Here is an 11082-nt window from a genome sequence, read left to right on the forward strand (position 1 = left end):
CCTTTTAATGTGCTGTTGGGTTCTGTTTGCTAGTATTTTGTTGAGGATTTTTGCATCTATGTTCATCAGTGATATTGGCCTGTAGTTTTCTTTCTTTGTGACATCTTTGTTTGGTTCTGATATCAGAGTGATGGTGGCCTCATAGAATGAGTTTGGGAGTGTTCCTCCCTCTGCTATATTTTGGAAGAGTTTGAGAAGGATAGGTGTTAGCTGTTCTCTAAATGTTTGATAGAATTCGCCTGTGAAGCCATCTGGTCCGGGGCTTTTGTTTGTTGGAAGAGTTTAAATCACAGTTTCAATTTCAGTGCTTGTGATTGGTCTGTTCATATTTTTTATTTCTTCCTGGTTCAGTCTCGGAATGTTGTGCTTTTCTAAGAATTGGTCCATTTCTTCCAGATTGTCCATTTTATTGGCATATATTTGCTTGTAGTAATCTCTCATGATCTTTTGTATTTCTGCAGTGTCAGTTGTTACTTCTCCTTTTTCATTTCTAATTCTATTGATTTGAGTCTTCTCCCTTTTTTTCTTGATGAGTCTGGCTAATGGTTTATCAATTTTGTTTATCCTTTCAAAGAACCAGCTTTTAGTTTTATTGATCTTTGCTATCGTTTCCTTCATTTCTTTTTCATTTATTTCTGATCTGATCTTTATGATTTCTTTCCTTCTGCTAACTTTGGGGTTTTTTTGTTCTTCTTTCTCTAATTGCTTTAGGTGCAAGGTAGGTTGTTTATTTGAGGTGTTTTTTGTTAAGGTAGGATTGTATTGCTATAAACTTCCCTCTTCAAAATGCTTTTGCTGCATCCCATAGGTTTTGGGTCGTCGTGTTTTCATTGTCATTTGTTTCTAGGTATTTTTTTATTTCCTCTTTGATTTCTTCAGTGATCTCTTGGTTATTAATTACTGTGTTGTTTAGCCTCCATGTATTTGTATTTCTTACAGATTATTTCCTGTAATTGATGTCTAGTCTCATAGCGTTGTGGTCAGAAAAGATACTTGATACGATTTCAATTTTCTTAAATTTACCAAGGCTTGATTTGTGACCCAAGGTATAGTCTATCCTGGAGAATGTTCCATAAGCACTTGAGAAGAATGTGTATTCTGTTGCTTTTGGATGGAATGTCCTATAAATATCAATTAAGTCCATCTTGTTTAATGTATCATTTAAAGCTTGTGTTTCCTTATTTATTTTCGTTTTGGATGATCTGTCCATTGGTGAAAGTGGGGTGTTAAAGTCCCCTACTATGATTGTGTTACTGTCGATTTCCCATTTTATGGCTGTCAGTATTTGCCTTATGTATTGAGGTGCTCCTATGTTGGGTCCATAAATATTTACAATTGTTATATCTCCTTCTTGGATCGATCCATTGACCATTATGTAGTGTCCTTCTTTGTCTCTTGTAATAGTCTTTGTTTTAAAGTCTATTTTGTCTGATATGAGAATTGCTACTCCAGCTTTCTTTTGATTTCCATTTGCATGGAATATCTTTTTCCATCTCCTCACTTTCAATCTGTATGTGTCCCTAGGTCTGAAGTCGGTCTCTTGTAGACAGCATATATACAGCTCTTGTTTTTGTATCCATTCAGCCAATCTATGTCTTTTGGTTGGAGCATTTAATCCAGTTACATTTAAGGTAATTATCGATATGTATGTTCCTATTTTACAGCAGTCTTAATGTGTACCACATCCTTCGTTGATAAAGAAGCAGCCTTATCAATTATTGGGAGACTCAAAGTGGGACCTAGCAGTTTTACTGGAGTTCTGTTCAACTGGATACTGTATGTGTGCTGAATAGTGACAAAGAATTGGTGTAATTTCTCCCCTTGTCAAAACACATTTGTTAAAGAACTAAGAGGTAGGGCTTCCCTGGTGGCACAGTGGTCGAGAATCTGCCTGCCAATGCAGGCAACATGGGTTCGAGCCCTGGTCTGGGAAGATCCCACATGCCGTGGAGCAACTAGGCCCGTGAGCCACAACTACTGAGCCTGCGTGTCTGGAGCCTGTGCTCCGCAACAAAAGGCCACGATAGTGAGAGGCCCGCGCACCGCAATGAAGAGTGGCCCCCGCTTGCCACAACTAGAGAAAGCCCTCGCACAGAAATGAAGACGCAATACAGCAAAATTAATTAATTAATTAATTAACTCCTACCCCCAACATCTTCTTTAAAACAAAACAAAACAAAACTAAGAGGTAGAAATGGAGTGGTACCACTGCTATTACACTTACTTAATTACCAACTTGAAAAAGTTTCACTTTCCATCCTTGCATCTCTGTTGTGTTTATTTTACTTTTTTTTTTAAGAAGTTTTAGTATCCAAAGGAGGACTGACAAAATCAGGTAATTTCAGTCAAAATCCTAGTTTTGGAATTTGGAAGTTAATTCTAACATTTATTTGAGGATCAAAAGGGTAAAAAAAAAATCCAAGAAACTCCTGATGAGGTAGAATATGATTTAGTGATAAAAAAAGAGTCATATAGCTATAATACTGGGTAGTATTGCACAGAAATGGACACATTTACCAGCTGAATTAGATAGAAAGGCAAAGATCATATCTAATTTTTTGTTGAATCTTTAGAAATGAAAATGGTGAGGTAAGTGAAGAAAAGATAAGCTGTTCAAAAATTTATCAGGACAATTGGTTACCCACAGAGGAAAAAAGATCCTTAAATGTAAAAGGAAAACCATTAAGCCTTTTTAGAAGGTAAGCTAAGAAAATATCTCACAGTACCGAAGGATTTCTTAAACAAGAAACAAAAGTTCTAACCATGAAGATAAGAGTGTTATGTTACACTTCATTAGAGGAGGCATTTTCTTTTTAAATTATTTTGCAGCATCAAGACTTCTATGTTCTTTCTTAATTTGGGAAGGACAGAATATTAGTGAATATCAATTTTAAATGAGGAAAGAGTTGAAAAGTCTATTTCTACTAAAATCTGACCTTGACCTCACTCAAGGTCAGATTTTAGTAGGTTCAAACCTTTCTTCTCTTCATTCTACTTTCTAATTCAGAATAATTAAAGTGTTAAGATGTCTTTTCTTATTTTGTCTATAGAGAAAACAAGTCATTTTTTTTATCATATAAGAAACTAAGATTTTCAGAATAAAAGAATTTCAATTATAACCTTAAAGATGTTAAGTTAAAAAAAATGGTACTGATGAACCTAGTGGCAGGGCAGGAATAAAGACGTAGACATAGAGAATGGACTTGAGGACACAGTGGGGAGGGGGAAGTTGGGGCGAAGTGAGAGTAGCATTGACATATATACATTAAAAAATGTAAAATAGTGAGCTAGTGGAAAGCGGCAGCATAGCACAGGGAGATCAGCTCGGTGCTTTGCGATGACCTAGAGGGGTGAGATAGGGAGGGTGGGTGGGAGGCTCAAGAGGGAGGGGATATGGGGATATGTGTATGCATATGGCTGATTCAGTTTGTTGTATAACAGTAACTAACACAGTATTGTGAAGCAATTATACTCCAATAAAAATCTATTTAAAAGTGTTAAGTAAAAAACGCTTTTGACTTAAATTTGAATGGAAAACATCAGTAGGATCTTTTTTTTTTTCCTTTTAAGAAAACCCTTATTTCCCCCATCACTTTTCAGAGAAAAGGTCTACAAGCAATGACCACCCATGGACAATGAGCATTCCCATCACCCAGATTATAGTTTCTCAACTCCTTTTCCAAATAGCAAACTCAGATTTGGTTAAACGTCATGAATTAAAATAGATTTAAAAGACACAGTAACCAAATACCATTTGTAGATCTAATGGAATACCATTCAGACAAAATCATTGTAAAAAAATATTTGAGGCCATTGAGGATTTTTTTTTTAGTACTAGATATTGGATGATGTTAAAAATCATTTAAAATTTTTCTTAGGTGAGAAAATCTTGTATTTTATTTAACTCTGTATCCGTTAGGATGTTTGTGAAAATATTCATGATTGAAAAAAATATGTTTATGATTTCTTTACACTGCTACCCTCTCCCACAATGTACACCTGGATAATGAAACAAAGCAGATGTTGGTAATTGTTGAAGCATGTCTGATGGACACCTGGAGGTACGTTTTCGTGTACTTTGGGGTATACTTCAAGACGTCCATAATCCTTTCCCCGCTTCCCTCCCCCTTATCCCCCCCCCCCAAAAAAAAGTTTTCAAAAAAGCTGGCCCAATTAACGAAGATAATTCTCTTTCAGTCAACAATGAGAGGAATCAAGTGCTGGCAAAGAGAAATTCCGGCAACTGAACTAAGGGAACAAGAAGGCCATTTGCACAAGGGAGGAGCTCATAGCAGCCGCGGTCCCTCCTCCCATCTCCCAGGCTCGACAAACAAGAAACGCTATTGCCATCTTGTGGCCCTTTAAGAAAATGTAGCTAATATTGTTTTGTGGTTTCTACTAGGCAGTCCATTGCTAGGGTTTAATAATTGCATATATAAATAATACAATAAACAATCCTATTTCAAACACAGTCCTCATCTGCCCAGTTCCCCCATCAATAACAAAGAACCACGTTTATTAGTTTCCTGTGTACCCATCTGGAATTTCTTTATACAAACACAAATATGTAAGGGTGGATTCTATTCTGTCCCCATTAACATAAATGGCCAATGGCTATATTCCTCTCACGGTTCTGCCCCTTGCTTTTCTCATTATCTAGCTTGGAGCTCTTTCCTATTAGTAAGTAGAGTGGCTGAAACTTCTCAGCAGGTGCACCTGAGCCAGTGACCCTAGGAGGGTAACATGACGCCAAACCTTTTCCTACACTGGCTGCATCTTCCCTGAAAATAAGCCTGATGCTTATTTGAGAGGAAGCCTGGGACTCTTCGATGAACCTGGTCCAGAAAGCTCTGGGGTGGCTGAATTCCTGTTCCCTTCCTGAGATAGGACTTCCATGCTTTGTAATAAGGGACATTGAGGTCCTGATGCAAGTATTCATCTTGTCAGTGAGGCCTTCTTTGACTGTCATCTTTAATAATTAAGCCGCCCCATGCAAATTTCCTATCCGTATTACTATATTTTTCTTCATAATACCTATCAAGATCTGGCATGCTATATACTCTACTTATTCTTTTGCTTATAATCTTCACCATACTGCCCTCTTCACCAGAATGTAAGTCCCTTGAGAGATGTATTTTTCTGCTTTGGTCTACTTTGATCACTACTGTATCCCCAAGCTTCTAGAACGGTGCCTGGCACAAAGTATATCTGGATAAAGTAATATTCCTTGGCTCCACTGCTGTTATGGGAGACCCTCAAAGAATTTTCTTTACTTCCTTGGGTGTAAAGAAAGTAAAGAAAAACCAGTATATATATGTATTATCATACATGTAAGAATGCAGGAACATGTATTGATGACAATAACATATACTTTGAACCAAAAGATGCAGAATGGTGGAATGGTATGTTTTAGGAATCAGTCCAGATGTGAGTTTTTTCCAAGAAACTTCACCAAAACCATATAATGGGGTGCATTTTTTTGTGTGTGTGTGTACGCAGGCCTCTCACTGTTGTGGCCTCTCCCGTTGCGGAGCACAGGCTCCGGACGCGCAGGCTCAGCGGCCATGGCTCACGAGCCTAGCCGCTCCGCGGCATGTGGTATATTCGCGGACCGGGGCACGAACCCGTGTCCCCTGCCTCAGCAGGCGGACTCTCAAACACTGCGCCAACAGGAAAGCCCTGGGGTGCATTTTCTTTAAGAGCGTCTCTATAATCATTTTCTAGAAAGTATAGTTATCTGAACTAACGTTTTTATATGAAGAACATATTGTCTTTGTGGTTTTAAAGACAACTGTGAAATAAAATTGTTTCACCTGCTGAAAAAAAAAGAAATCCTTCCTTGGGATTCAGCAGATCAAAGACAAATTGTCTTCACTTCCTGCCATTCTCTGAGGGCTCCTTCTGGTGACTCCCAGTTTTCTCTCCCCTGCAAAAACCTTTGCTTTGGTTAAAACTCGGATTGCTGCTTCTTCATAAATTTTTTTCATTAATGATTATTGGTACATACATTATTTTATTTTATTTTTATATGCCAAATAAGGCAAGTGACACATTGTGTCACATCAAGATAATCTGCCCTCTCTGAATTTCAAACTTAGCGTCATTCTGTCAGGAAAGACATGCAGCCTGGTTGGTTTCAGGGGTAGCGGTTAACAGGAAATGACAAATCTCCCTCCCCTCAAAGTACTGTTTTCTGAATTAACATTTCTCCCAGTAGAGAAACACTGGTGTCTAAGGACTTCTCCACATGGACCAAGGCTCCCATTTCACCCCTGCAGTTAGAGGGACCGAGCACTAGAGGGCGGTGCTGTCGATGCCATTCGCGCTCATCCAGCGGTAGGACCCTGTGGACTTCTGAGTGGAGACAGTTGTGTTCGCATTTGGCTAGTCTTTTTTCTTCACCTGCTCCGATTTTCTCAAACTCCCTTGCCTTCCGAAATTTCAATCAGTTTCACTGCCCATCGTCTCCTCTCTGGCCATAGTAGATGGAGTATTCTATCTAGTCCAACCAATGAAGGGACGAATTACTGCCAAACTTGCCTCCAGCCTAAACGCCTTTAAATCTGCACTTGGAACCACGTGGCCTGAGATCCTCTTCAAAATACCAACAAAAGGACCTCATAGCAATAATCGCCACTATCTATTCAGTGCTGTGTACCACAGAAAGATAAAAATCGAATTACTCACATTGTTTTATTTAATCTAATTTAATTTATTCATGAACATATATCATTACCCCCTTTTTAGACGTGAAGCTGAGGCTCAGGGGAAAATTAATTCAAGTCACAAGGCTGGTAAGTGGCAAAGCCAGTACTGGAAAGCAAATTTTTTTTACTCTAAAATGTGTGTTCTTTCTTCCATCTCAGCTCATGTTCTCTCCATGTTCCTTCTCCATGTGTCCTTGCAAGTTCTCTTAACACATATTTACAGGTTTGAGGATTCCTTCACCAGTTAAAGAGATATCCCCACCTCCGAGGGCTTGCCAGATCTTGTAGATTATTCCTGCACATTCTTTTTCTTTTCACTCATTCCTTCAGCCATTCGTGGTACATAGTACTGTAGAGGAAATGCTGTGTCACATATAGGCCACCTCTTACTTCAGAGGCTGATGGAAGGAACATGGCCCAGCATCTGGGGCCCTTCCGTGTTTGAATAGCTTCTGGTTTCTTCACCTCTAGTCACATCATCTTGTAATCTTTCTGACACAGCTAAAGAAGTGTACTTCAAAACTCAGTTTGAAGTGTAACTCCTCTGCTCCAAGTTCTTCAAAAGATCTTCCATCCCCTTAATCTGAATTTCAAACCATTACTCAACATTATGTACAATTTTCGAGCTCACTAAAAATTCATTTCTATCCGGCATGAATGTTTTATACCCAATTAAACAACTTCTTCTTTCCTCAGAGAGAAGTTCCCATTTCCATGCCTGCGGCCTCTACACTCTTTCCTTGCCTCAGTTTTATTCTTTAATGCCCATTCTTGATTCCTTTGATCTGATATATTGTTTTTCTCTAAACTCCCACAGCTTTTTTATTCATACTTGTTTTGTGTTTTTACTTTCCTACCATATATTTTTTAGGGGGTGCGTGTGGCTTCTTTTCTGAACATCTCCATCTCCCCAAGAGCAGTAACTATCACACTGTAACCTAGCACATTTTCAACACCTAGCTTGTAAACTTCAGTATTTGTTGATTTGTTCTGGAGAGTGGAAAGATCTGTGGGTTTTTTTGTTGTTGTTGTTTTTGTTGTTGTTTTAGAACAACTTTTTATAGATGTCAAGATAGGAAATGAAAAACAGACAATTTGTATCTTTCCTTTTCCACAATTGACAGCTTCCTGTGTTCAGGCCCTGACAGTGTTTCCTACCAAGGAACTTTGTCTTGATATGTTTCCTGCTCCAAACAATATGTGACTTAATGACAAATTCTAAAATTCTACTGGCATGCTCTTAAAAGTTGTCCATATGATGCATATCAAATAAATTAATTTTAATACAATATAGGGATTGTTTGTTGTGCATTCTACTGGTAAGCAAAAGGTGTTGGCTTCGAATCTGTACAGGATTTTGTTTTTCATTGTCTAGTACTGCCTGATACTCATTTCTTTCCACAAAACTGTTGCCCTGGATTGTCTCATTTGTTTTATTTAGGGGAGAGAGACAGAGAGAGAGAGAGGGAAGGAGGGAAAGGGAGGAGAAGAGAGAGAGAATGGGAAAGAGAAAGAGTCACCTAAATCAGAAAGGAAGTCCACCCCTGAAACTTTCCAGTTTTTCCCCATAGAACGCTTTTCCTCTAACTGGCGACTTGGAGATGGTTTTTTGCGAGGCAAGTCTGCCATCTCCCCAGGTTGCCGGCTTCCTAAATAAAGCATCTTTCTTTTTCCACCAATGCTTGTGTCTTGAACGTTGACTTTTGAGCGATGAGCAGCCAAATATGAGTTCTGTTCCGGCTCCAGCCAGTAACATTCTGGCTGGTCTGAGGATTAAATGGACTTGAGACAGCTTAACAAGAGAAGATCGAACCAAACTTTAATAACACGTATATGTGGGAGAGACCCAGGAAAACTGAGTAACTTGACAAAATGGTCAAAATCCTCATCTTAAATACCATTCTCAGCTAAAGACAAAAGAGGATGTTGGGGTAGTGGTTTGGCAATTCAGCGGGGAGGGAGGCAGTTAACATGGAGGTGGGAAAACATATGCTTGGTAAACAAATGTTCGCTAGGCCAGGCAGAGACAATGGGAAATAGAGTGAGCTCTGATCTCTATGCCCTGCCAAGTTTCCCACTGCCACAACTAGCCCAGATTTTTTTGTAGATACCTCTGGTGATAGCTCTAGTCTGGAACAGGCCTTTTATCTAAATTCTTTTAGGCAGTTAAGGAGGAGGCAACAAGGAAAACTCCCAGAGTCTTGTGTCTTAAAAATAATCAGCCTAAATGAATCCTCATGCCAAAGGGATGCACTTGGGCTGGCAAATTTGGCTCCCCTACAACATGTTTACCTTGTATATACATGGGAGATATCCAGGAAAACTGAGTACAACTCCCTGAAATGCCCCAAGCCACTACATTAAGTGCCATCTTCAGCTAAAGACAAAAGAAAGATGGTGGTGGCTGGGGACGTCAGTTACAGGAGGTTACCAGGAAAAACACAGTGCGCGAGGGTAATGTCCTTATGCACATTTAAGTCGGGTACTTTCTCCATTGATAAGAGTTTCTCTTCCTGGTAGGGATTCACCCTTACAAGTGGAGACTTCCCTTATAAATGTAAAGTTCCCTTTTAAAAGGGTAAAGTCTACTGTTTTTTAGTGCATCTCCTGTGTTTGTTTTCTTCTCAAAAATAATCAGCTCAGGGCTTCCCTGGTGGCGCAGTGGTTGAGAGTCCGCCTGCCGATGCAGGGGACACGAGTTCGTGCCCCGGTCCGGGAGGATCCCGCGTGCCGCGGAGCGGCTGGGCCCGTGAGCCATGGCCGCTGAGCCTGCGCGTCCGGAGCCTGTGCTCCGCAGCGGGAGAGGCCTACAACAGTGAGAGGCCCGCGTACCGCAAAAAATATATATATATATATAATCAGCTCAAAATAATCCTTATGCCAAAGAGGCATATTTTGGGGTGGCGTATTCTGCTGCCCTTCCATTGGCTAGGGAAGAATCTGCTTCCAAGCCCCCTCAGGTTGTTGGCAGAATTTATTTCCTTGCAGCTTTAGGACTGAGGGCACAGGCTTCTTGCCGGTTGTTAGCTGGAAGTATCTTTCAGTTCTCAGGGGCTACCTGCACTTCCTAGAGGTGCCTGAAGCTCCTTACCAAGTAGGCTTTCCCTCCTTGACCATTTACATCATGAAGCCAGCAAGGATATTCTCTAGAGTGAATCAGCTAGCAAGAATGAGTCTTATATAGCTCAGTATAATCACAGGAATGATCCAATCATCTTTGCCATATTCTATTAGTTAAAGTAAGTCCCAGGTCCAACGCTCACTCAAGGGGAGGACATAGACAAAAGCCCAAACACCTGGATGTGGGGCTCATGGGAGGGGTCTGTCCACCACACACATAAAATGGATAAATCTCAGAATAATTAGGCTGAATGAAAGGAGTCAATCAAAGTAAAGTACATACTGAACTATATTTATACAAAACTTTAGAAAAAGCGAGTTAATCTATAGTGACAAAATGCAGATCAGTTGTCCTGTGGGGATTGGGGACAGAGGGGGCAGGAGAAAAGAATTACAGAAGGGGACAATGGCGCAGTGGTTGAGAGTCCGCCTGCCAATGCAGGGGACACGGGTTTGTGTCCTGGTCCGGGAAGATCCCACATGCCGCAGAGCGGCTGGGCCCGTGAGCCATGGCTGCTGAGCCTGCACGTCCGGAGCCACAACGGGAGAGGCCACAACAGTGAGAGGCCCGTGTACCGCAAAAAAAAAAAAAAAAAAAAGAGGGTCAATGAGATTTTAGGGCTGATAGATAAGTTCACTATCTTGATTGGGATCATGGTTTCATGTGTATACATATGTCAAAATTCATTAAAATGTACTCTTTAAATATATGCAGTTCATCATATGCCAATTATACTTTAATAAAGTTGTTTTTTAAAATAAAAGCAAAAACTCAATTCTTTGGTCAACTTAAAATATAATAGGAAAAGGAAAATTTGCAATATACTTTCTTAAAATTAGTTATGAAAAGCCTACAAGTAAGGAACAAGAACTCTAGTTCACAAGTGGAAATGCATTAGAACCTGCAAAGTGCTCCCAGGAAAATTTGTCTGGTGTCCACTTGGTGGCTTGTGAGAGTCCCACCCTTTGTATAGTCAAGGATGTCACTTCCTAGCAGGCTAAGAACATTAAATATGTGTACCTCAGGGAAAGAGGACACACTTTCTTTCAGTTTGGGTACTTTAGTGGCAATGTGGTAGAGTGAAGAGCATGTATGTAGCATCTATTACCCAAAAGAACAAATATTAATCTCAGAATGGGGTAAAATATTGCTTTATTGTTTCCTATTGATTCAACCTTCAATTCATTTAAAGTTGGGCTCAGGTAGGGTTCTACAAGTCACTCTTCCCAGACTTTCCGATCATCTCCCCTACCA

This window comes from Leucopleurus acutus (assembly GCF_964270905.1).
Source record: "Leucopleurus acutus genome assembly, chromosome: 10".
NCBI classification, from domain to species: Eukaryota; Metazoa; Chordata; class Mammalia; order Artiodactyla; family Delphinidae; genus Leucopleurus; species Leucopleurus acutus.